Source organism: Lynx canadensis, chromosome F1, assembly GCF_007474595.2.
Source record: "Lynx canadensis isolate LIC74 chromosome F1, mLynCan4.pri.v2, whole genome shotgun sequence".
Taxonomy (NCBI): domain Eukaryota; kingdom Metazoa; phylum Chordata; class Mammalia; order Carnivora; family Felidae; genus Lynx; species Lynx canadensis.
This window is the reverse complement of record NC_044319.2, coordinates 68,664,209-68,691,989: the sequence shown is the minus strand read 5'-3', so window position 1 is coordinate 68,691,989 and position 27,781 is coordinate 68,664,209. Positions and strand designations below refer to the sequence as shown.

Here is a 27,781-nt window from a genome sequence, read left to right as displayed (position 1 = left end):
CCCAGGCGCCCCTAAAAAAAATTTTTAAATAAACAAACAAACAAATAAACAAACAAACAAACAAATAAATAAATAAAAGGGGAGACAGAAAAGTCTTTTTAAGTTTATAATGTCCACCTTATCTATTGAAAGACAGCAACAAACAGGTAAGTTCCACCTCCAGAGAAGGAGATACACTTTTTTACTGAAATTCTTTTTCCAACTGTGAGTACTGCATGTGCATATACTACCTAACCAAAGCTTAAATAAACTTTAAAATAAACATACTGATTGAACTTAACATAATTTCTAAAAGACATACATGCACAATGAAAGGAAGGGACAGAGTTCCCAGGCCCATCCAGATGCGCTCCCCAGGGGACATGTGGTTCACAGAACACTAGTGAAGATGTCCTAAAGGCTACAGATCAGACATCTAGAAGAACTACTTCCTTGACCAAATACTAAATATGCTGATAAATTAAAGGATCTTTCAGGGTCAAAGAAACATTACTCATCTAGCATTGTAATACTATACAGGGTTACACTAACACATATCTGCTCAGGCAATTAACTTGTAAATGGTAGATAAGTTTAAATTTTTTTTTTAACGTTGATTTATTTTTGAGACAGAGAGAAACAGAGCATGAACGGGGGAGGGTCAGAGAGAGAGGGAGACACAGAATCTGAAACAGGCTCCAGGCTCTGAGCTGTCAGCACAGAGCCCGACGCGGGGCCCGAACTCACGGACTGCAAGATCATGACTTGAGCCGAAGTCGGACGCTTAACCGATTGAGCCACCCAGGCACCCCTACAAATGGTCGAGAAGTTTAAATTCAAAACTCATAGATGAAATATTCCAATGGGGGGTTTGAATTGTATAGTTAACTATGTATAGCAATATGTAAAAATAAGAATCTAGACATCAAAATTGGCCTAGGATTAGATGTATACTTCATCCACTATACCTGCAAAGAATCTTTTTTTACTGAAATGAGGGCAGAACATATTCACACAGTAGTGTTAGATTAAGTATGATGAAACTGCACCTAAACCCAGTCCAAAGGCGAAAACTTGCCTGGTCTGGATTTCACCTAGGGGGTTGCTGCTGGCAGTCTATTAGCTGAGATTTGCCTATCAGCATTAACAAGCACATGGAGCCTTTAGGACAAAAGGTATCACTTTTCTTCAACACGGAGACAAAGACCTGGGACTGTTGGTAGGATCTGGTATCTTACATGATCAAGAAAGAGATTTATCATTTTTTCATGTAGTCAATATTTACCTTAAGAAATTTACACTCAAGGGGCGCCTGGGTGGCGCAGTCGGTTAAGCGTCCGACTTCAGCCAGGTCACGACCTCGCGGTCCGTGAGTTCGAGCCCCGCGTCAGGCTCTGGGCTGATGGCTCAGAGCCTGGAGCCTGTTTCCGATTCTGTGTCTCCCTCTCTCTCTGCCCCTCCCCCGTTCATGCTCTGTCTCTCTCTGTCCCAAAAATAAATAAACGTTGAAAAAGAAAAAAAAAGTTTAAGAAATTTACACTCAAGAGTTCCCTGTAAATAAATATTTTTTCTCCTACAAAGATTTTCGATTAATGACAAAAGTTTCAAAAGCAAAACAGATTTTCAACAACCTAATGTACCACTCACGGCCACAATAACTTCAGTAGGCACTAGCTATTAGAACAGGGTTTCTCAACTTTAGTACTATGGACACTCTGGGCCAGATAATCCTTTGTTGTGGGAAACTGTCCTGTGCACTGTAGGACAGTAGCAGCACCTCCAGCCTCCACATACCAGATGTCAGTAACAACCATCACCCGTTTTGAGGACCAGAAATGTCCCCATACACAGCTAAATGTCCCCTGGGGGGCTAAATACTCCCAGTTGAAAACCATTATATTTAACACCACCAAAAGGATTTTAACTGCAAGGAGGTCTGTGGCTATTATTACCAATAGTCTCAACCCCGAAGTAGAACAATACTAGCAGAGGAAGTCAGAACAGTGGCTACCTTTGGGGGTGGGGAAAGAAGGATAAAGGCTAGGAGGGAGCATGAAAAAGACTTGTGGGTGGAGGTAATCTTCCAGACCTCCATTTAGGTGGTCATCTTTTTTTTTTTTTTTTTTTTTTTTTTTTTTCAACGTTTTTATTTATTTTTGGGACAGACAGAGACAGAGCATGAACGGGGGAGGGGCAGAGAGAGAGGGAGACACAGAATCGGAAACAGGCTCCAGGCTCCGAGCCATCAGCCCAGAGCCTGACGCGGGGCTCGAACTCACAGACCAGACCGTGAGATCGTGACCTGGCTGAAGTCGGACGCTTAACCGACTGCGCCACCCAGGCGCCCCTAGGTGGTCATCTTTTAAAGCTTTTTCTTTTTTAAATATTTTTTTAAATGTGTATTTATTTTTGAAGGAGAGAGAGACAGCGTGAGCAGGAGGGGCAGAAAGAGGGAGATGCAGAATCTGAAGCAGGCTCCAGGCTCTGAGCTGTCAGCACAGAGCCCGACGCAGGGCTCCAACCCACGAGCTGAGCTGTGAGATCATGACCTGAGCTGAAGTTGGACGCTTAACCGACTGAACCCACCCAGGCACCCCTAAAGCTTTTTCTATTTGTATATTACACCTGGAGGGGGAGAAGATCACCCAAAAAATACGACAAAAAGAAAAACAAGATTAACAAGAGACTGGTAGTATTTCCTTGCCTCAATGCTGCGAGAAATCAGGTGCAAGAGGTACGGAACCAAGGCATCTGAGGGGCAGGAAGAGAAGTCACTAAATGTTTCTTGATGACATGATTTACCCTTAAATTCAAGATAGCTGACAGTATCCAGGTCCTTCCCTTAGCCACACAGCAAAAGCTACCCATTCCTTTTTACCTAAGAAGATTTCTAAGATTGATAATCACATCTGAGCTCAGGGGTCACATATCCTTTTCACCAAGACTTTCGTACCTTTGACTCTGGAAGTTAAGAAAGGCTCTTCAAAAATCCCTTTAGGGGCGCCTGGGTGGCTGTCGGTTGAGCATCTGACTTCGGCTCAGGTCATGATCTCATGGTTCGTGAGTTCAAGCCCCACATCGGGCTCTGTGCTGACAGCCTGGAGCCTGGAGCCTGCTTCAGATTTTGTGTCTCTCCCCCGCTCCACCCCGCCCTGCCCCTACTTGTGCTCTGTCTCTGTCTTTCAAAAATGAATAAATGTACAAAAAATAAAAAAAAAAATCCCTCTAACAAGACAATCTCTAGCATTAAAGAAGTCTGCATGAGATCAGTCATGAAACATAATGGCTCCTAATATCAAGACAGTTGCCTGTTCCCAAGCAAGAACACCATTCAACAAGAACTAGATTCTCTACTCCACTTAGAGCAGTAAGATAATCTGAATCAAAAAAGGAAAGCAGGAGGGACCAAACAAAACAAAACACAGAATGACTTGTAGGTATTTCTGTTGACAGGAAAATTTTCAGACCAAGAAAGCAATTTCCTTGGGGCACCAGGGTGGCTCAGTCAGTTGGGCGTCCAACTCCAGCTCAGGTTATGATCTCGTGGTCTGTGAGTTCGAGCCCCGCATCAGGCTCTGTGCTGACAGCTCAGAGCCTGGAGCCTGCTTCGGATTCTGTGTCTGCATCTTTCTCTGTCCCTCCCCTGCTTACACTCTGTCTCTCTCAGAAATAAACATTAAAAAAAAAAAAAAAAAAAAAAAAAAAAAGAAAGCAATTTCCAATATTGACTCAAATATTAACTACAAAGGAGTTTAGAGGATCTTCCTTATATATTCTACACGTACATCCATAGATTTCTTAGGAAAAAAGAATCATCACTCTAGACATTTTATGTTTCACTATTTTTTATAGTTTTATATTACAATTTTATTAAGATCTCTTTTGGATTAATTACAAAAGTCTGCAGCTATAGCGTTGAAAACTAAAGTAGTATCTCTTAAAAATACCTTTTAGGAGCACTTGAGTGGCTCAGCTGGGTTGAGCATCTGGCTCCTAGTTTTGCTCAGGTCATGATACCATGGTTCAGCTCATGGGATCGAGGTCCATGTCGTCAGGCTCTGCACTGACAGCTCGGAGCCTGCTTGAGATTTTCTCTCTCCCTCTCTCTCTGCTGGTTCCCCAACTCATGCGCATGCACACCCTCTCCCTCAAAATAAATAAATAAACATTAAAAAAAAAAAAAACCCACTTTCCATAAGGAAGAAAAACTGAAGAGCACTCAAATCATCCGATTTTTCCCTTTTGCCCATTTCTTCTAATACGATGAGAGCGGAATAATCTTATGCAACCTGGAGAGAACGTGAACGACAACAACAAAACAACAACACTTACCTGAAACAGGGTTACTTGACTTTTGGTGCTGTTTCAAACCACCCAATGGTGTGCAAGGGAAAGATTAGTGCTTCTCAAGGAAATACTGAGTAAATCAATATTTTTCTACAAATAATCATCATGTCGCTCTGAAGCAGAAGTCTGCTTAAGAAAAATTTCTTCTTGGGGCGCCTGGGTGGCTCAGTCGGTTAAGCGTCCGACTTCAGCTCAGGTCACGATCTCACAGTCTGTGAGTTCGAGCCCCGCGTCGGGCTCTGGGCTGATGGCTCAGAGCCTGGAGCCTGCTTCCGATTCTGTGTCTCCCTCTCTCTCTGCCCCTGCCCCATTCATGCTCTGTCTCTCTCTGTCTCAAAAATAAATGAACGTTAAAAAAAAATTTTTTTTTAAAAAGAAAAATTTCTTCTTTAGGGACCCAGCACTATGTATTTAAAAAGTACCAACTATATTGTAATGGATTCAAATCACTACTTCTGCCATAAAGTTTCCAAAGCTTGGCCAGAGTTTAATACATCTTAAAACTAAAAGGATTACAAAAAAGTTGCCCTTACTTCAGTGACTGTATGTTTGCATATTCAAATACTACATTCCTCTAAAACACTGCTGGTTTGCTAAAAGTTGTTGGAAACAAGAAATAATGAGCTACCAAAACACCAATTCCAAATCACGCAGCTCTGGTAGGTATTTAAAACTGTCAAGTATCAGGGCACCTGGCTGGCTCAGTCGGTGGAGTGTGTGACTCTTAATGTCAAGGTCGTGAGTTCGAGCTCCACGCTGGGTATGGAGCCTACTAAAAAACAGCAACAGCAACAAACGTGTCAAATATCCAAGATTAAACTAGAATCAGGAACTTTAATAACAAGCAAGTTAAAGAGGGAGTCAAAGGGGAAAGGGCATCGGATTTGGATTCATCCAACAAAATGAGATTACTCCTGGGTAGACATTTTGAAACTTCCATGAAAGTCAATTCCTGGCTGATTGATTTTCCTCTGAATAAAATGTTCTTTCAAAGAACACAATCTCGGGATAACTACCTTAAACTTATTACAAACATTTACCAAATAATAGCTTATTTGTCCAGTTATACCACCATTAATCTGGGACTGGAATTCATCTACACCACAGATTAGCCTTTTCTATAAAGGGCCAGATAGTAAATATTTAAGTCTTTGTGGACATCATCTTTGTTGTGACTACTAACTGTGACACTGGAGCAGTGTGAAAGCAGCCATAGACAATATGTAAAAAGTATGATTATTTCCAATGAAACTTTATTTATGGACACCAAAATCTGAATTTTATATAATTTTTGCATATAGTAAAATATATTTTTGACTTTTTTCAACCATTTATAACTTTGTAAAACCATTCATACTTCTTAGCTCATGCAGCAAGCAAAGTTTACTAGCCCTTAGTTTGCTGACTCCTGATCTATATGCTTTCATTTACTTATTATTTAAAAAAAAAATTTTTTAATGTGTATTTATTTTAGAGAGAGAGACACACACACACACACAGAGTGCGAGACGCGGCAGGGCAGAGAGAGCAGACAATCCAAAGCAGGATCCAGGCTCCGAGCTGTCAGCACAGAGCCCGATGTGGGGCTCGAACCCGTGAACCATGAGATCATGACCTGAACCAAAGTCGGGGGGGCCCTTAACCAACTGAGCCACCCAGGTGCCCCTTTACTTGTTTTTAAGTAATATCTGCGGCCAACATGGGGCTCAAACTCACAGCCCTGAAATCGAGAGTCATATGCTCTGCCAAAGGAGCCAGCCAGGCACCCCTCTCATTTATTTTTATTAAACATTTCAAATTTACAAAAAAGTATAGAGAATATTCTAACAACCATTTACTTATCACCTAACTTAAGAAATAAAACATCACAAAAACACTGAAGCTCTCTGACTTAACTATTCCAATCCTATTTTCCTCTCTTTTCCTCACAGGTAACTACTATACTGAAGTTAGTATTTATCATTGCCATGCTTTTTAATACTTTTACTTTATGTATGCAGGTATATCTATATGATAAATACAGGGTGCCTGGCTGGCTCAGTCAGTAGAGCATGCGACTCTTGATCTCTGGGTCATGAGTTTGAGCCTCACATTGGGCACAGAGGTTACTTAAAAAAAAAAGAAGAAGAAGAAGAAATACTGTGTTGTTTGTCAAGTTTAAAAGTTTTTATGGTATTATATATGGTATTACATCAACTCATTTTTTTAATATTACTTTTGATATTTATCCAAGTTGATACACGTAACTAGATTATTCATTTAAATAGTATACAAAATGCCAATTACGAGGGGCACTTTGGTGGCTCACTCAGTTAGGTGTCCGACTCTTGATTTTTGGCTCAGGTCATGATCTCACAGTTCGTGAGTTCTAGCCCCAGGATGGGCTCCGTGCTGACAGAACGGAGCCTGCTTAGGATTCTCTACCCCCCCCACCGCCCCCCGTCCCTGCTGCTTCTCTTCCACTCATGCTCTCACTCCCTCTCTCAAAATAATAAACTTTAAAAAAAAAATGCCAATTATGAGTATACCACAATTTAAATTTTCAATTTCCTATTCACACAACAAATTAATCACACATCATATGGCAGGTACTGTTCTAGGTGCAAGGGCTACAACCGTGGATAAGGCATAGTTCTTATCTCCACAGAGTTTACTATGATGCACACTAGCACTTTCCCTTTATTGATATTATCCCCTTTTCCCAAGTGAAGTCTCCAAAGTGCTCCTAAGCTAATTTTATCCAAAAAAATGCAGAGTGTTGAGGGTGGGGTGGGGGCAGGGGGAGAAGGCTAGCAATTTAAGTAAATGGATGAGAAAAATTTTCCCTTCCCTTAAGGTTTAAAGAGGGTGCCTGGATGGCTCAGTCAGTTAAGCATCTGACTCCTGATTTCAGCTTGGGTCATTTAACCATTCGTGAGTTTGAGCCCCACATCAGGCTCTGCGCTGGTGGTGCAGAGCCTGCTTGGGCTTCTCTTTCTCGCTCTCTCTCTCTCTCATTCTAAAAATAAACAAACAAACAAACAAACAAACTTAAAAAAAAAAAACCCTCCAGGAATAAATCTCAGCCCAACTATCAAAAGTGTTAAGCTTTCAACATTCTAAAATTAGAAACTCCTCTGCAGTTGCCTTCATTGAAGCTTATGCCACAAATAGGTCGGTACTGATAAGACAATTGATTCCAGTTGCTTTTCCTTTTCATTTCCAAAAACCAGTGTCAGGCAAAAGGGAAGATAAAGATAAATAGTGTATATAAATCTTTTGATCAATCAGCAAAAGGAAAGATCTCAATAATCCAAACCTTAAGAGAACTGATAATAGGGGCGCCTGGCTGGCTCAATTGGTAGGGCTGTGATCTTGATGTTGGGGTTGTGGGTTTGAGCCCATGTTGGGTACAAAGATTACTTAAAAATAAAATCTTAAAAAAAAAACAGAGAGAGATGGATAGAATTGATATTAGCTGGCCCAGAAGACAAGCTCTGCTCCTTGGAAGTATTTTAAAATAACAGACTTTTTTTGTTTCAATTTTTTAAAATATTTATTTTTGAGAGAGAGAGAGAGAGAGAGAAAGAGAGCACGCACACACACAGAGGAGGGGCAGAGAGAGAGGGAGACACAGAATCCGAAGCAGGCTCCAGGCTCTGAGCTGTCAGCCCAGAGCCTGACGCGGGGCTCAAACCCACGAACCTTGAGATCATGACCTGAGTGGTAGTTGGGACACTCAACTGACTGAGCCACCCAGACACCCCTAAGATAAGAGACTTCTTGAATAGGAATTAAGAAAGAGAATACCACCAACAATAATTAATGAAAGTCTCCAATGTTTTTTTAATCAAGGGAGATGGTAACTTTGAATATCTCATGGCCCTGAATTACTCAAATTTCCTATTATTCCCTAAGGATGTTTATGACAACTAAGTTTGTTTCATTTTACTCTGTACAGCAGGCTCTGAATATAGGATAAAATAAAGAATGTGGGACTGTGGTACCACCAAAGTTAACCCCTCTATTCTAACCCTATTAAGGCCTACTAATAAGTTCTAAGTTCACTAAAAAAATAAAATAAAATAAAATAAAATAAAATAAAATAAAATAAAATAAAATAAAGCTATTAAATAAAACAAATTGCCTTCACGCTAAATGCATAGAAACAGAATAAGGAAGACAAATAAATGACCCACAGGCAGGAAAACTAGTCAAAAGGAAATGTAAGTTGTACAAGACGTTTGGTCTTACCCATCTCCTGAAAACAGCATGACCCTCCCGACAGAGGAGTGTTTAACTCTCTGCCTCTGCCTATTGGGAGTTCAGCCAGAACTCCAGTAGGGGTTTCCACGTGAGCAGTCAGTGACTGGGAACTGTACGTGCTCCTTATTCCTGGAGCTGTTCTGATCTAAAAAGACTGTGGTGACAAGAGATGACTGTAGCAAAACTTTTACATTTAGATTTTGACAACTGACAGGGGTGAGGCACATTCCAAACATGAAAATTTTTTCTTTTTTTTTAAGTATTTTTATTTTGAAAGAGAAAGAATCTCAAGCAGACTCTACACTGTCAGCACAGAGCCCAACACAGGGGTCTCGATCTCACAAACCATGAAATCAGACGCAACATGTAACCAACTGAGCCACCCAGGAGCCCCCCAAATTTTTCTTTTAAATGCCTACTCCTCTTTCCAACAATTGGTTACAGTCACGTGGCCAACAATCAAAACTCAAAGATATCTGCTTTTAAGAAAAGAAATGCTAATAAAGTACATAGTGTTCCCAAAGATACTTGAAGACAATTCTCATCACTGTCCAGCCACACTACTTCCGTCAAATTTAAAACTGGGTGGTTTTAGAAACTCTCACAGCCTGTTGGTATGAATGTAAACTGGTACACATTTTTGGAGAGTAATTTAATAATATCTAACAAAATATTAAATATGTATACTCTTGATCCAAAAATTACATTTCTAGAAATTTTACTTACAGATACACTATAATGTACAAAGATGTATGTAAGATGTTTCAGTGGAACCCTGGTTATGACAAAACACATACGTGCATACGCACACTGGAAACATCCTAATTGTCCCTCAGAGGAAAGAGATTAAGTAAATTAAGGCATATCCACACAATGAAGTATTACAGACACTAAACAATGACACACACATGTGTATCATCTATATACCTATGCAAGCGCACACACACGTAGAAGAGTACAGCATAATGCGCAAGAGTTTGAGCTTAAGAGTCAGACCTTCTTTTTCTTTTAATGTTTAATTATTTTGGGGTGCCTGGGTGGTTCAGTCAGTTAAGAGTCCGACTGCGGCTCAGGTCACGATCTTACAGTTCATGGGTTTGAGCCCGGCATCGGGCCCTGTGCTGACAGCTCAGTCTGGAGTCTGTTTTGGATTCTGCGTCTCCCTCTCTCTCTGCCCCTACCTGCGCGCGCGCGCTCTTTCTCTCTCAAAAAAAAAAACAAAAAACAAAAAACCACCGTTTATTAACATTTTTTAACGTTTATTTATTTTTGAGAAAGAGAGAGAGAAAGCACACAAGTGGGGGAGGGGCCGAGAAAGAAAGAAAGAAAGAAAGAAAGAAAGAAAGAAAGAAAGAAAGAAAGAAAGAAAGAAAGAGAAAGAGAGAGAGAGAGAGAGAGAGAGAGAGAGAGAGAATCCCAAGCAGGCTCTACACTATCAGTGCAGAGCCCACACAGGGCTGGATCCCACAAACTGTTAGATCATGACCCTGAGCCAAGATCAAGAGTCAAATCTTAACCAGCTGAGCCAGCAGGCATCCCTCTGGTCAGACTTTCCGACCCCTTATCCCAGCTCTTGTGCTTACAGGTCCGTGGCTACAGGCAAGTCACTGAACTTCTCCAGGACTTGTTTTCATTTGTAAAATGGGAATGATAACAGCATCTACCTTTAGAATATTGCAAAGATTAAACAAGTTAATTAAGGTGAAGTGCTTAGAATAGTGCCTGGCACATAGAAAAGCTCAGTAAGTTGTCAGTCATCATTAAAAGCATATCCAAGGTATTAAATGAATATGGGCAAGCAATCACAATAGCTAAAACTAAGCAACTGGGGCAAACATTGAGAGATTTTGAAAGTAGTATACTCAGGATTTGGTAAGCCTGTCTCATACTTACACCTGAATTGTAAAAACTGCTGAATAAAGGCACTATTCCTACTTAAAAGGCACTTGGTCCTAATATGCTGTTACTTAATTTATACATACACTGTGTCAAGTAGTATAGTTATTTTAAGACACGTATTCTCTTCTGGGCTATACATCGTCTTCAAGACTGAGGTTGTATCATTTATCTCTATCTCATTTATCTCTATACGTACACTCTACAACACCTACATATGTCTTTCCCATAGTAGGTGTGCAACAAACATTCTATGAATATACAAATGGTCAGGGTATTTTAGTTCTCCACAACCAGTGGATTTAAGTGGTTACAAAGCTCTGACAGGTAGAACAAGAGAAGAAAACCAAGTTTTCTCTTTATCAGAGTGATTAACCGTCATTTTCCTAGACTGAAAAAATCTAGGATAGGGAAAAACACCTGGGATCTATATTCCATGAACTGGAAGAATAACCCCACATCACTGATCAGAGCTTTGGATTTTCTGACATAATCTTATTTCACAAACTAGGTAGTCAACATTCCTAAATTTCTTTTTTTTAAGATTTTATTTTTAAGTAACCTCTACACCCAACATGGGGCCTGAACTCACAACCCCAAGATCAAGAGTCGCATACTCTATGGACTGAGCCAGCCAGGCACCCCTCCTAAATTAAGTTTAATAACCTCGTAAGTAATACTCAAATTATGTATATTCAATGTGAAGAGAATAAAAGCAATGAAAGTCCTCAAAGATCAAGACTTGTCGGCAACAGGAAAGGTACACAGCCATAAACTCAAATATTCTTTCCTGGTTGAAATTGCTCTGATATCCATGAAAATATTTCACCCTTAAAATTTTCATTTAAAGACTTACACACACACACACACACACACACACACACACACACGCACACACAGGGAAAAAACTCTTATTACAACACCAAAAAAGCAAGATACCATTTCACACCAATTTGGAAGGCTTTTATAGAAATAACCAACAGAAGGGGTGCCTGGGTGGCTCAGCTGGTTGACTTAAAAAAAAAAAAAAAATTTTTTTTTTTTTAATTTTTTTTTTTTCAACGTTTATTTATTTTTGGGACAGAGAGAGACAGAGCATGAACGGGGGAGGGGCAGAGAGAGAGGGAGACACAGAATCGGAAACAGGCTCCAGGCTCCGAGCCATCAGCCCAGAGCCCGACGCGGGGCTCGAACTCACGGACCGCGAGGTCGTGACCTGGCTGAAGTCGGACGCTTAACCGACTGCGCCACCCAGGCGCCCCCAAAAAAAAAAAAAATTTTTTTAATGTTTGTTTATTTTTGAGAGAGAGAGTGCAAGTGGGAGGGGGGCAGAGAGACACACAGAATTGGAAGCAGACTCCAGGCTCTGAGCTGTCAGCACAGAGCCCGATGCAGGGCTTGAACTCATGAACTGCAAGATCATGACCTGAGCGAAGTCGGACACTCAACCAACTGAGCCACCCAGGTGCCCCTAAGCTAGTTGACTCTTGATACTGGCTCAGGTCATGATCTCATGGTTCCGAGTTCAGAGCCTGCTTGGGATTCTCTCTCTCTGCCCCTTCCCTGTGCATGCACGCTCTCTCTCTCAAAATAAATAAATAGGGGGCTCCTGGGTGGCTCAGTCGGTTAAGTGTGCGACTCTTGGTTTTGGCTCAGGTCATGACCTCACAGTTCCTGAGTTCGAGTACTGCGTAGATTTCTGTGCTCCTGCTTGAAATTCCCTGTCCCACGCTCGCTCGCGCTCTCTCTCTGCCCCTCCCACATGTGCACTCTCTCTCAAATTAAATAAACTTCAAAAAATCCAAAATAAACATTTAAAAAATTTTTTTAAAAGCAGAAAATAAAGTGTTGGTAAGGATGCTGGACTCCTTGTGCATTGCTGGTGGGAATGTAAATGGTACAGTCACTGCAGAAAATAGTGTGATGGTTCCTTGAAAAATTACATGATCCACCAATTCCAACTCTGGGTATATACTCCCAAAGATTTGAAAGCAAGGACTCAAACAAATATCTGCATACCCGTGTTCACAGCAGCATTATACACAACAGCCCAAAGGTAGAAACAGCCCAAGTATCCACTGACAGATAAAAAGATAAAATGTGATAGATACATCAAATGGGATATATATTTAGCCTTAAAAAGGAATGAAATTCTGACACACACTACAAGATACGGATGAACCTCGAAAACATCATCCAAGCAAAATGAGCCAGACACGATAGGACAAATATTGTATGATTCCACTTATATGAGGTACCTAAAGTAGTAGAATGTATAGAGACAAAGCAGAATGGTTGTAAGGAGCTGGTCAGGGGAGGGATAATAGCGAGTTATTTTTTCATAGGTATGGGAATTTCAGTATGGGAAGCTGAAAAAGTCTGGAGATGGATGGTGGTAATGGTTGCATGACGAGAATGTACTTAATGACACTGAACTGTGTACTTAAAAATGCTTAAAATGGTGAATTTATGTATATTTGACCACAAACTATGTGGCAAATTCACCATTATCTTTTAAAAGAATGTCTAACATTTACTGAATAATTACTATCTGCACAGTACAGAAAAGTTAAGTAAAAGATCTTACAACTACCAGTAAATGGTGGAGTAGAAATGTGAACCCAGGACTTGGACTGTGGAGCTATACTTTTAATCATTACCATGTCCAAAAGTTATTCTAGTTTAACCAAAGAAAGCAAGCTTTGAAGTAATTAAGTGAAAAATCTCCACTAAGAGTAGTAGCAATACTAGACTGTGTTCTCATATCCAGACACCTGAATTCAATTTATGCACAACACTGAGAATGGTTGGTTCAGGGATGGGGGGTTGGGGAAGGGGGACACAACACCAAAGGTTTTCAGAATAACAAGCAAAAGCTAACGGGGCCCAGTCTAGATAGCACACTGATATGCACTAAGCAGCTCCAGTAACAACAGAATTAAAACACCCACGTCCAAAGGCTTCTTCAGTTAATCTATATAGCTATAAAACAATGACTAAAACATTTCACCATTCTCCTACAATAATTTTTTGAACCATAACAGTACCCCTTATACAGTCCTTTTCACACCCTCAACCCAAATGAATCCAGAAGATGGCAGAATCAAAGGAACTACAGACACCTTAAAATTTTATTTTTTAATGTTTATTTTTGAGAGTGAGCGAGTGAGCATGAGCAGGGGAGGGGCAGAGAGAGAGGGAGACAGAATCCGAAGCAGGCTCCAGGCTCTGAGCTGTCAGCACAGAGCCAGATGCAGGGCTTGAACTCACGAGCCGAGAGATCATGACCTGAGCCACAGTCGGACACTTAACCGACTGAGCCCCCCAGGCACCCTTAAAATCTTATTTTTTTTAAGTTTATTTATTTACCTTGACAGAGAGGGAGAGAGAGAAAGGGGGGGGGGGTGGGAAGAGAAGAGAAAATCCCAAGCAGGTTCCACACTGACAGCGTGGAGCCTGGATGCAGGGCTCGAACTCACAAACCATGAGATCATGACCTGAACCAAAATCAAGAGCGGAAACTTAACCAACTGCGCCACCCAGGCCCCTAACATTTTATTTATTAAAAAAAAAATTTTTTAATGTTCATTTTTTGAGACAGAGAGAGCATGAGGGCGCACATGAGCAGGGGAGGGGCAGAGAGAGAGGGAGGCACAGAATTGGAGCTGTCAGCAGAGCCTGACGTGGGGCTCCAACTCACAAAACATGAGATCATAACCTGAGCAGAAGTCAGATGCTTAACCAACTGAGCTACCCAGGCGCCCCTAAAATTTATTTTTGATACAACTTTATCATATTGTATTTTATTCCCTCCTGTGAACGTTATCGTATTCGGCCAGCCAGAATACCAGGTTTCATCTGGAAATGAAAACTGCCCAGATTCTAACCTTGGTTATACACTTCTGTGACATCCACCACTCTGTATATGACAGAACTGGGAACCAACAATTTAATACCAGATAGATATCAAAGCCTTGATATCTTGATGCAACAGTCATGCAACAATCAAAACAACTCATAACTACTCATGAACTGTAGTAACTCATTATACTTCAAGTAAATTTTTACATCCCTATTTAGGCTAGAAAGGTCTTATTCCCTTGAATCCTCAAGATTTTTCAAAGATGCACTTGTTATTTTTAAGATGTTTCTGTCCACTGCAAAACACAGCTGTAAAACATCTTTTTCCAGGGGTGCCTGGGTGGCTCAGTCGGTTGAGTATCCAACTTGGGCTCAAGTCATGATCTCACAGTTCTTGAATTTGAGCCCCACATTGGGCTCTGTGCTGACAGCTCAGAGCCTAGAGCCTGCTTCAGATTCTGTCTCTCCCTCTCTCTCTGCCCCAACCCCACTTGTAGTCTGCCCTCTCTCTCTCTCTCTCAAAAATAAATAACCATTAAAAAAAAAAAAAAACCCTTTTCCAGTCACCCATATTCCTTGAAACCTTTCAGTCAATACTGATGCACTATACAGAATTTAGATGGGAAATAGCATGCTAAGCAGAAAGTGAAGAGTTAAAAATGAAGGCTAATGAAAACTTCGTATTGAGTCTTAGTATAATCAGAAACCATTATTCTAGTTCCTATTTGTTTGGCACAAAATACCTGGATTTAAAATACTCTAAAAAACCAAAACTTCAGGGCCACATGGGTGGCTCGGTTGGTTAAGTGTCCCACTCTTGGTTTCGCTCAGGTCATGATCTCAAGGTTCATGGGATCAAGCCCTGAATCAGGCTCTGTGATGACAGTGCAGAGCCTGCTTGGGATTCTCTCTCCCTCCCTCCCTCCCTCTCTCTCTCCCCCCTCTGGCCCTCCCCTGCTTGCTCTCTCTCAAAATAAAGAAACTTTAAAAAAGTTTTTTTTTTTTTTTTTAAACCAAGCCTTTCAAATATATAAAGCACTCAGCTGAGGAACAGAGCATTTTTTATTACTTGGAAATAAAACAAACAAACAAAACAGCATCAGAGAAACATATTAATTTACTAATGGACACTTACAAACCAAAATCTAGTATATGTCAAGAGTGTCATGACACTCACATCAAATTTTCATAGAATCTAATACACAGTCTTCTAGCCAACCTGTCCAGGGCACTAAGGAATTCACAAGATCAACTGTTTCCATCTTTCTGATAGCAATGCATCAGCCTAGCCATATAAAATATGTTAAAGAATGATTAGAAAACTGCTCCTCCATCCAAATAATGTTATCCTACAGGGGAAACATTTTCAATACTTTTCACTGGCAGCTCAAAGTAGGAGATAAAAGTTTGAAATTCAGGAGTCCGCACCATTCAGGTAACCTTTATGCCTTTAAACGATGTAAGGACAAATTTCTCAAAGTTTTGTTTTAATTTCAAGACAAACATATCACCTTCAAAGGACTGAAAAACCAAAGGTTTTACTCTTTCTGTCCTCTGATCCCCAGGTCGGTCTGCACGCCTCACAGGAGAGAAAGACAGACGGGCTTTGCAGATTCCTTAGTATGACAGCGACGTCTTCACAGAAAGGAAGGGCTTCTTGCTCTTGGCTCACGGGTTTCTGTTCACTTACAAAACTGCAACCTTCCTCTCCTGCATCCAGCACATGAGATCGAAGGTGGTGGGGGCAGCATCCCCCTGCGAATTCACTGAAAGTGAGGCCAAGCTGGATGAATGGTGCCACTCGCCTTAGAGGACTCATGGTGGGGGGGGGGGGGAATGGAAGCCTCCATACCAGTGAAATTTCTAAAAAATATCTAGCTTAATGCCACCATTCTAATTCTCTGGAAAACCAGCACACAAAAGCAATCAATTCCCTCATTCCAGAGTGACAACCCTTAGAAAACTTTCCCCTCAAAGAGGAAAGCAGAATGGCAAAGCACAGTACTCTCAAAGCACTGAGATCGCTAATACCTTAAGAAGCTCTTTCATGGTCAAATAGTTGTGAGAGCCTTTGCATACTTCAGCCATTCTTTTACCACTCCCAATGTACAACGTGTATTTAGACATGCAAGGCTCTGAGAAGTCATGCTGGGAGGAAATGTGCCTTAACTTAACGTAACCCCAAATTTTTCAAAACACTATTTGACCACAGAACTTTTTTCACAGAAGACCTATAGATGCTATTCTATTTTTTGTTTTGTTTTTGTTTTTGCTTTTGTTTTTAGAGCAAAAGGAAACTCTGTGAGAAATGTTAGGAGAATGGTAAGATCACAACTTTTGGGGTCAGGCAGAGTGGTCCAAATACGGATTCCAGCAAAATGACAACATCTCTGGAAACTGGGTTTTCTCATCTATAAAATGGTTACAATATCTCCCTCACAGAGTTACCATCTGAATTAAAATAGTACAAAGCCTGTACACAAAGAAAGCGCTTGAAAAATGAGCTTACATTTAAAAAATTCTTTTAAATTCTAAAAGTTGCAAAAATCCAATCCAAAAAAATCTGAGAGAAAAATTACAGAATCCATGACTGAGACACTCCTTGAGCGGTATAAACTTCCCAGGATTTTGCGACCTTTTCTGTTCACTGGGATACTGGAGCAGATTTAAATCTGTCACATTTAAGACGAAAAACAGGAGTACACCACACCTACAGATGAAAATAGCTGCGAACAGAACTCCTGTCGTAGAAGGGTATTTCCGTCTTCAGTGATAAAAAGAATATGAACAAGAAAAAAGGAGTTATGAAGAGAGCACGTAACAAGTAAAAAGTGTGCAGTGTCTCACAGCTTATTGGGCACCTTTATGTATAGTCTCATCTGACAGAAATCTCTGGATTTCTGGGGTGTACAGCAGCTCTCGGATCCCCATTTCTGAGGTGAGGAAACTATGGCCTGAAGGTTACAAATGACCAAACCAAGGTCACACAGACGATAACTAGCAGAGCCAGGACTCCCAACTCTGTCCTTCTGCCCCAGAAAATAACAAAAGGGATACCTTCTAAATGTATGCGGCATTTTCTCATATTCCTATTTTTAGAATCTTTTAGGTGGCGGGCGCCATGCTAGGCACTGGAGACACAACAGTAGAAAGACGTGGTGTTTTTGAGGATGTTTACAGACCACGGAGGGGAGACCAGCAATATTTATAGAGTGAGATCAAAGAAGAAAGCGTATCTAAGTCTCTCCGGGAAAGTCAGGGAAGGCTTCCCACAAAGTAGCACTTGAGGTGGGACCTGGAAGCTGATCTAGGAACCAGAAGGAACTGTATCTGCTCACGTACAAACCGTAAGGGAGAGATGCAAGGCTGGACAGAACGGCAGGGGCCAAGATTCCAGGGCCCGAATACTATGAAAGGTTTAAATTGCACCTTTACACAAGTGAAAACTATTGAATACTTTTGAGAAAGACCAAGAGAATAATCAGATCTCTGTGTCAAGCCATTCTGAATACAATATGATTGAGAGTTTTTAAAAGGGAACAGGGGCGCCTGGGTGGCGCAGTCGGTTAAACGTCCGACTTCAGCCAGGTCACGATCTCGCGGTCCGTGAGTTCGAGCCCCGCGTCAGGCTCTGGGCTGATGGCTCAGAGCCTGGAGCCTGTTTCCGATTCTGTGTCTCCCTCTCTCTCTGCCCCTCCCCCGTTCATGCTCTGTCTCTCTCTGTCCCAAAAATAAATAAACGTTAAAAGGGAACAAAACTAAAAACAAAGAGATCATGGCAATCTTCCAAATGAGAGTTGTAGGCCCAAAGTAGACCAGCAATGGAAACAGAGAAAGAGATACTGATTCAGAAATATTTAGAAAATAATGAATAAGAGAGAACTGGACAACCCATTGCTGGCTTAGGTGACACAGAAGGGGAGCCGACGATGAACACGCTGGGTGTGAGGTACGGATGGAAATCAGAGGCAGAGAAGCCTAGCACAGAGTAGAACACCAGAAACAAGAGGCTAGACTTTAAGAGAGATGCGATAATGTATATGAACACATGAAGGTTTTTTTTGAATAATCAAGTGTTATTTATCATTTCAATGGGAAGGCAGTAATTTTATCATTATTTGTATGATGCTTCAAAGTTCACACTTTAAAATCCCATATTATGCTAATCACATTTCGTACGTTTGTTATAAACAACTGTGAGATTAGGAAAACAGTTATTAGTCTCATTTGATCAACAAATATTTATTAACTATGTATCAAGCACTGTATTAGGCATTAAAATACCAAAATAAATCCATGCTTTCACGGACCTTGTATCATAGGAAGGGAAACAGTAAGCAATAAATGTAAAAAAAAAAAAAAGAAAAAAAAAAAGGGGGTGGGTGGGGCACCTGGCCCTGGCTTGCTCAGTCAGAGGGAGCATGGGACTCTTGATCTCAGGGTCGTGAGTTTGAGCCCCACTTTGCTATAGAAATCACTTAAATAAACTTTTTAAAAAAGCAATAAATGTAACAAATGTGTCATAAAGTTATAAGTGCTATAAAAAACAAAAATAGAGGGGTGCCTAGGTGGCTCAGTTGGTTAAGCATCCGACTTTGGCTCAGGTCATGATCTCACAGTTCATGAGTTCGAGCCCTGCGTCGGGCTCTGTGCTGACAGCTCAGAGCCTGGAGCCTGCTTCAGATTCTATGTCTCCCTCTCTCCCTGCCCCACCCCAGCTCATGCTCTGTCTCTCTCAAAAATAAATAAATATTAAAAATTTTTGTAAAAAATAAAAAACAGAAATAGAGCATGGAAGAATTAGGGGTGAGGGGTGGTGAAGGTGCAATTTTAAGAGGTAGGATAAGACCTCACTGAAAAGGTGACATATTTAAACATGAACTTAAAGTTGAGGAAATTAGTCGTTTGTATTATCTCTGTAGGAAAAACTATTTCCCACTGGCAGGAAGAGCTAGTGCCAAAATCCTAAAATACAGAATGTAACTAATGTATTTAAGTAACAAGTCAAGGTAGCTGGAACTGAGTAAGCAACAGGGAGAAGCACAGGTCAGCAGAGAAGGGGTAGGGAACCGCAGATCATTTAAGATCTTGTTGGCCACTGTAAGGACAGACTTTTACTGAGGAATACGAGAATTTAAAAATTAGGAGCCTTATAAGAGCAGGTGAGATGGGGGGAAAAAATTAGAAGCGTTCCTCAAGGTCACGTAGCTAACAAATGTTAAAACTAGGATTTGACCCAGGATTTCTAGATTCTCTATACCAGTGTTCTACTAGGCCCACCTGCCAGTTACTAGTCCCACAACCTTCCTCCCAGGAAGTCTGAATTTAAATACTCTCAAAAAGCTACTTTGGAAATAACTTCTAGGTAAGAAATGCACAAACTCTCCAGTTAACATTTCTAATCCCTCACAACTATAACGGGTACTTATTAATCCTCATGTCTAATCTAAATCCTACTGACATTCCAGCCTACATCTGGGGAGATTACAAATTCCACCTTCCCCCAAAATGAGACAACATCAAGAAACTTTTCATCAAGAGGTTTAAAGCACGACTTTCAGATTCAAGTAATGATAACTTGAATTATTTTCAAAATGTGTATGTTTTTATATTATCTGTGAAAATCAAGGAGAAAATGGCTCAGGAATGTGGAAGTGTTGTCATTTTTTGTCAATAGTTTACTGGTTAGTAACAGTTAAATTCACGTGTTGTCAAAGCTGCTTCCGCAATTACTAGAACTCTTTGAGGTCTGGGATTTGACCAGTCTCACACCTCAAAAGTAACAAAATATGTGTTCTTATTCACCTGTTGCTTTTGGTACAATAACCCAAGACTCTTGATAGCTTCTTGCCAGTTAATGGCAATGTAAGACAAAGATTAAAGGATTTGAGGGAGACACCAGCTAAGAAGTGTAAAAGATGGGCTAAGCTCTTTGACCACACTGGGTCACTGCTCTCCAACTGAATGAACTCAAAAAACTACACAGGAATATTTCATACATCCGCAAGAGAGTAAAAGATGCAACATGAAAAGGAAGCATTTCAAATCAGATCTATCCTCCAATGCTTTCATCATTACCACCTGAATACAGGGGTCTCTGCTCTATGGACTCTGGAGCCACCAAGATCTGCAGAAAGTATCGCAGAAATAGAATACTGAGGATAATCTAAACAACACAGCTAAGAGAAGCTCTCCCCCGAAAAGCCAGCCCTTTTCAACAAAAACTGAACTTCCTCATGCATCTTTTCCCAAGCTTAGCCAATGCAGGCGAACTGCAACTTTGTGTGGCATTGTCTGATAGGTTGGATTTTTCCTGAGCAAGAGGTGGACAGCTTTACGCCAGGGCTAGATTTATAGTCAATCTGGGTGTGTCTTGGGGCGCCTGGGTGGCGCAGTCGGTTAAGCGTCCGACTTCAGCCAGGTCACGATCTCGCGGTCCGTGAGTTCGAGCCCCGCGTCGGGCTCTGGGCTGATGGCTCAGAGCCTGGAGCCTGTTTCCGATTCTGTGTCTCCCTCTCTCTCTGCCCCTCCCCCGTTCATGCTCTGTCTCTCTCTGTCCCAAAAATAAATAAACACTGAAAAAAAAAAAATTTTTTAAAATCTGGGTGTGTCTTTTTTTTTTTTTCTTCTTCCCTCCCCTCCAAACTGCTTCAGAAAATGCCTGACTACCGGACCTTGATGTGTTATGGTGCCGTTCAATACTGCAAACGGTCTGGGAAAGAAAATTCCTTCGTCCGAGTTATGGCTCAAACCTTACACTTTCTCTAGCAGTTGTGTTAATCAATCAAAGTGGGCTTGGCTTTTCTCAATGAGCCCAGCACCACGAGCATTCTGAGTGCAGAGGGCTGCTTGTCAGCATGCTTGTCCCAGTGGGTTGGCTAACATGGAATATACTCCAAAGTCCCGAAACAACTGCTGCTCCCCTACACGCGCACCTCCAGCCTGGTGGGTGGGGAAGGTGAGGAAGGAAGGAACGGTAAACTGAAACAAGAGGCCTGGTTTACATACAACACACTCCTTGAAGCCAGGATGAATCCGGAGGACCCAGCCTGAGATCAGGAGGACAATACTACTGACACACTGACCCCACCCCACATGCTGCAGGTCTGTAACCAAATTCCAACCAACCTGAAGGTCTGACCAGGCCCAACCAGCGGGGAGGAAGGGTGTAGCGGGTTAGAAACTATTTGTCCACAAAAAAAAAAAAAAAACAAAACAAAACAACCCAACCATTAAAGAAAGGAAGAACGGGAAAAAGGAAAGGAGGAAGGGGAAAGGGGGTGAGACAAGCAGCACTTCAATGAACTCTGGGACTATGAAGTTCAGAGAAAATCTTCACTTCTTCCCTCCCCAACCCCCTGGCCTGATTTATGCTAACACAGCAGTGAAAGTCACCGCCAGAACGCAGATGTAAAGGGCTGATGAGGGAACCTGGTCAACACTGACCCTAAACGAGGATGTGAAGGCAGCCTCTATCCAGACCCTTTTCGAGCTGCCTCTAAACAGGAAGTTAACAGCCGTCACACAGTCAGGGGGGGCAGACCACAATGTGGTAAAGACGGATGCTGCTGCCAGCTACGGGTCCCTGTCACTTCAGGGGCATGTTGTCAAGTAAGGAATAAACAGGACAGAAGTCCAGGGGCCTCACCGCTTCTCAAACTGGGTCACTCAGCCTGCAGGTCTGGGTTCTGATTCCTACTGGTCAACAGCCGTCTGCTGCGCTCCTCACCACGCTGACTACCTCGGCCGCCGGGCTAGAACCTAACGCTCCTCTACAAACGGAAGACAGCACTACCACATCGGTACTCCGGCAACCTACCCGCTCAGGACGCCCAAGGAAAGAGGATGCTGGGCCCAGCCCAGCCCCAAACGGTGACCAGGTGTCAGTCACCAAAGGAGCGGCACAGATGGGGGGCCCTCCTTGCACACGTACCGGAGCCCTCCACAGCACCACCTGCAGCAGCCCCAGAGGCAGCCTCCTTCACCCGGCGCGGCGCGGACGGGAATGGTACTCCAGAACGGTACTCTATCCGCAGGGCTCCGGCACCAAGCACGTGAAGGAGACTTCTAGGAAGAGTGCAGGTCAGTGCAGCACAGAGAAGGCAGCGGAGTTAGCACTCAACACCCCAACAGGTTAACCTCCAACACACAGACACCACTGCTGCTGCCAGAAAACAATGGGACATCAGTGGACGGGGAGGAGGACTGCGAAGAAGCACAGGCGGAAGGGAAGAACTCACTTTGTATCACACGCACGCACTGTCCATCCAAAACTAAATTCTTAGAAATAAAAATGTCTCAAACACTCAAAAGCACCAGCTCTTCCCCGCGGATCTGTGCACACCGCTTTGCCCCAGCTGCTGCTACCCGGAGCTCGCGCTGCAGTGTGGCCTCCCCTTCGCCGAAACATATAGTAAGCGTCCCCCAGCTCTCCCACGCGCACACAAAAGCCCTCCGCACCACCACGCATCGGAAACGAGAAAACTCCCGGTTCTCCGGATGACAGCAGAAGAAAAGGCTGAGAGCTGGCTCGGCGAACACGCACATGCCACCCACCCGCCATCAGGGCCTCATGTCTCCACCGCGGCGCCAGCCCTGGGCGCTAACACCTTGTGTCTGGAAAGAGTGCGAAGAGGCGAGCAAGCCTTCACGGAGGGGAAGGCTGTCCCGGGCTGGCGCAGGGCGCCCACAGCGGGGCTCGCTCCTCGGGGTAGCCGCGGGCGGGGCGGCAGAAAGGACGCTAGGTCCCGGAGTGGCTAGGGGAGGGCCGGTCCCAGTCCCGACGACCCCCAGGCGCCGAGCTGGGATGCACGCGCAGGGCGTCCCGGGAGCCCCGCGGGGTCAGGGGCAGCTGAGTCGCTACTCAGCCCAGAAGAGAAGCGCCCACACGGGCGGGGACAATTCCCTTCCCCGGCGGGAGGGCGACGGAATAAAGGGGCCAGGTTCCGCGCTGCCGAGCCCTTCACCTACATAAAGAAAAGCCCTCGCGCCGCCCGCACCCTGCGGACCCCCCGGGGGCCCCGGCGGCCAGGAGACCCGGCCCTGCGCGCGGGGAGCGGCCCCCACGCCCCGAGGGCGCCCCCGGGGGCGGAGAGGGTCGGGGGGGGGCGCTAGAGAAGAGCGGAGGGGACGCATGGCGGGCGGGAGGCCGAGAGTGGAAGCGGGGATGGCGGGGGAAACGGGGCGCGCGGGAGGGGAGAGAGAGTAAAAGCAGAAGGAACGGAGGGACGCGAGGCGGGGGCGCGCGAGGCCGGAGGGAAAGGCCGGGGCGCGCGCGCGGGCGGGGGAGGGGACGAGGTGAGGGGAGCGCGAGGCGGGGGCGCGCGGGGCCGGGCGGGGGAGGGGGACGCGAGGCGGGGGCGCGCGGGCGGGCGTCGGCTCGCGGGCGCTTCCCCTCCCCCGCCCTCCACCTTTCCCTTCCCCCACCTCCGCCGCCGCCGCCGCCGCCGCCGCCGCCGCCGCCGCCGCCTCCTCCTCCTCCCGGCTCCCTGCCGTCCTCGCTGCTCACCGCCCCCGGGCGGGCGGGCGGGCGGCCAGGCGGGCCTAGGCCAAAGCTCCTCACCTGGCGGTGGCGGTGTAACTCCCGGCGAGCTCGCCTCCTCAGGCGGCGGCGGAGGCGTCGAAAAAGGGAGGCGACGGCACAGTGGGTTCCGGGCCCCGCCGACGGGACCGGGGGCGGGGGCGGGGGAGGGGGGCGGGCCGGCCCGGGGCGGGCGGGCGGAGCAGACACTGCGGTACAGACGGGGGCAGCGGCGGCGGCGGCGGCGGCGGCGGCTGCACCGGCGGCGGCACCACACAAACAAGGACGCTGATTGGGCAGCTGCCAAGCGCCTCGGCTCCGCCTTCCCCACACGCCACGACGCCCATTGGGCGACCTAAGCCGGCCTCCCCGCCCTCTTCTTCTCGGCCACACCAATAGGAGACGGGATGCTGGGACTACACCCCACCCTTGAGGAGTGAGTGGCTGGAGAAGTGATGACTGGCGTACGTAATACCCAATCCTAAACGGAGGAGGGGGATGGTCTAGCGGGGGCGCGTTAATGGGTACCTCGGCCAGTCCCAGACACATCCGGGTCTTCAGCAGCCCATTAAGTGTCGGGGGTCAAAAAATCGCTTCAGGCTGCAACTTTACCTCAGAGACGTTTTGGTCCCCAGGCAGCCGCCGTACCGCAGTCTCCCCAAACCGGGATTCCCCTTCGGCCCGCTCTCATTCTTCCGACTCCAAAGATGGAGGCCGGCGAGCGGGCACCAGACTCCGCGGTGGGTGGTGGTTCATCGCGACAGAATCCCGGAATTTGACGGGGGCAGTAGCCGTGGGCGCTCCGGCCTGGCTGTGCGCGCGGGGCGTGGCCTGCCCGCGTCCAGCCCAGGCCTCGAGCCTCCCGGGGCCGGCGGTGCCCGGCGCGGGGCGGCCCGGCGTGCGGGGGCCTCGGGGCGAGGGGCGGGCGGGGCTCGCGGCGCGAGGAGCTGCGTCCGCTGGGTCGCGCCTGGGCCCGGCGCCTCGAGCCGGCCTCCCTGCCTGCAGCCCAACTGTCGGAGCGGTTCTCGAGCTCCTCGAGGACCGGGATCCAGTGACCGGAGTCAGGGTGCCGGGGAGCCGCTGGCGAGCGCTGCGCTACGGGCTCATCACCTACTCTTTTGGGCCTTCCGCGGACTGATTCATTGATTGCTCCTAACTCTCCAGGGAGATAGTGTTGTCTCCAGTGTACAGGCGGGGACATAACGTGCCCAAAGTCACCCGTGCTAAGTGGCAGGGCTGAAGCCTGAACCCACGTACATCAGGGTCGGGCTCAGAGAGGTTGAGTTACTTGCAAAGGTCGGACATTTAATTACGGAGGAGGCAGTGGTTTGAAACCAGGGGTAACTGGCTCCAGAAGCACTAGAATGTCCTTTTCAAATCCTTTATTGCTACTTTTTTTTTTAATGTTTATTTTTTAGAGGGGGTGGGGGGAGCCACAGAAACTGAAGCAGGCTCCAGGCTCTGGGGCTGGAACCCAGGAACCGTGAAAATCATGACCTGAGCTGAAGTCAGACGCTTAGCCGACCGAGCCACCCAGGAGCCCCTCAAATCCTATAGAAATCAAGGCAAAGGAGACTGGTGGAGGATGCTCCATGAAGATAGGTGGACCCTGGACGCCCACGCAAAGGGGTGCGCCCATTCTTAAATTTCTGGCTCCTAAGGTCCAGATGAAGAACGTGGTCTCTGGAGTCAGGCTGCCTGGGCTGTATACCTCTCACCAGCTGTAGGGTTTGGATGCAAGTGACTTCATCTCTATTCTCTATGCCCCAGTCTTCCCTATGTGTAAAATGAGAGTACTGAGGGGCGCCTGGGTGGCGCAGTCGGTTAAGCGTCCGACTTCAGCCAGGTCACGATCTCGCGGTCCGTGAGTTCGAGCCCCGCGTCAGGCTCTGGGCTGATGGCTCAGAGCCTGGAGCCTGTTTCCGATTCTGTGTCTCCCTCTCTCTCTGCCCCTCCCCCATTCATGCTCTGTCTCTCTCTGTCTCAAAAATAAATAAAAGTTAAAAAATTAAAAAAAAAAAAATGAGAGTACTGAGAAGAGCGCCCAGCTCATAGGGTACTTGTGAGGATTTCAAAATAGTACACTTAGGGGCGCCTGGGTGGCTCAGTCGGTTGAGCCTCGGACTTGGGCTCAGGTCACGTTCTCATAGTTTGTGGGTTCCAGCCCCACGTTGGGCTCTGAGCTGTCAGCACAGAGCCTGGAGGCCTGCTTTGGATTCTGTGTCTCCCTCGCTCTCTGCCCCTCCCCCACTGGCTCTGTCTCTCAAAAATAAACATTGAGAAATTAAAAACAAAAAAATAGTACACTTAAAATGCTCCGCACAGTGCCAAGGATATAGTAAGCACTTAGTGAACGTAATAAATGGTAACTATTGGGAGAGTTTTCCTCACTTCCACCCTCTTAGCTCTAAATTCAGCTTCTATTGCTGTCTACCTGTTGTTCCCACCTTGCTCTGCACTGAAAATTGCTTCTCATGTCGATGGCTTCGCTGCCTCAGTTACTTAACATACAAGACAGAGGGCCTGTCACGTGCTGGGGATCCAGGAGAATTGTGGCAAAGTCACAGCCCTCATTGAAGGCGCAGGCCTTCCCTAACCTGTTTTGCCCGTTCTCTGCCGTCTGGCCGAGAGCAGACTCCGGGAGCATGGTGGCTGAAGATGCCGGCCTGACGAAGATAGCTTTCAACAGAAAGACCGTGGAGGGGACTTTGAATCTAGAGTGCTCAAACTCCAAGGAAGACGTGTGTCCTCCAAGGGCTCACTGTTGGAGCGGACCTGACCTTTCCCTCTGCAGACTGCCTTGTTTGTTCGTTCTCTTTCTGAAGCTAGCATTTACGGAGCGTGCTTAGCACTTTATGTGGTTTATATAACTAATCTTGACGAATAATCTCCTCGGTTTGCAGGCAAGGAAAAAATGAGGCACAGCAGTTAATTTGGCTGATATAATACAATTAGTAAATGGCAGAGACAAGATTTAATTAAAATTCTGTCACACTCAAGCCTACTTGCTCTAAAGTGTGGGTGGAGAAAATTGAGCCAGGTAATTTAGGCATATCCTTCCCCTCATACAGCTCCCTAGGCCACAGGACCGAATTGTCAGACGTCATAGTGAGTACTTTGCTATTGGAATTTCCAGATATTCGTGTTTGAAGAACTTTGGAGTCCCGTCCCATCTGTCTGTAGGTGTCTAGAAGGAAGCCCATAGGTGAGAGGTGTAAGCTGGAGACAAGGATGATTATCATTGTGAGTCAAGGGGAACTCTAGACCAATGAGATTGTATGCTCTTGTAAGGTAGGGACAGAGCCCTAAAGTTCTCTCTGTACCTCCAGACGGTTCAGCGCACTGCTGGACACTCTACACTCAACGAAAACGTGTGTTTCAGAAAGGCTGTTGCTCCCTTGCAGACACAGGGAGAGGTTGATTCTGGGAGATGAGGTCTGGTCAGAAGCTGGGGTGACGTGAGGGTTCCTCACTGAAGAAGGCATCTCCTCGTCCCTGGCAAGACTGATGGCATTTCCTAAGCCCCTGCTTCCCTCCTGTGCAGCTCTTTTAGGGCCCTGGAAAAGCACCTACCACGCTTGGCACAGGATGGGGAAGGGTCGGTCCTGTGGCTTGAAGCTTCCAGAATTTAGAGATAGTACTTCTCTCATCAGCCACTGTTCTCCACTCCCAGGAATTTGCATAAAGCCTCGCATAAGTTACTTCCTCCGCTGACACTCCTGCCCTCCGGGGAAGGACCCAAGGCATTTGTTTTGTTGGCTAATTCCCTTTGGTAATTATTGTTTCCGGAATTTATTTCATCATACAGGAAAGGGAGAATTCTGAGGCGGCCCGTCTCCCTGTTGCTCACATGCCGGGAGCGCCTCAGTCCTCACCCCTGTCTTCCTGGCGCCGTCCCCAGGCTAGGACCATGGCTGGAAGAGTAGGAACCGG

At 45.3% G+C, this 27,781-nt stretch overlaps 1 protein-coding gene across 3 annotated transcripts in view; it reads right to left on the bottom strand.

The window, feature by feature from the left end:
- Nucleotides 1-24,068, bottom strand: part of GATAD2B (GATA zinc finger domain containing 2B) — a 90,510-nt gene extending 66,442 nt beyond the window's left edge. The window contains exon 1 of one of the 3 annotated variants that reach the window (XM_030302419.2): nt 23,891-24,068. The gene's annotated coding sequence lies outside the window, so the exon portion shown is untranslated. The remainder of the gene's footprint in view (nt 1-23,890) is intronic. The other 2 variants (XM_030302422.2, XM_030302421.1) reach the window with 2 other exon arrangements.
- Nucleotides 24,069-27,781: the final 3,713 nt, after the last annotated feature.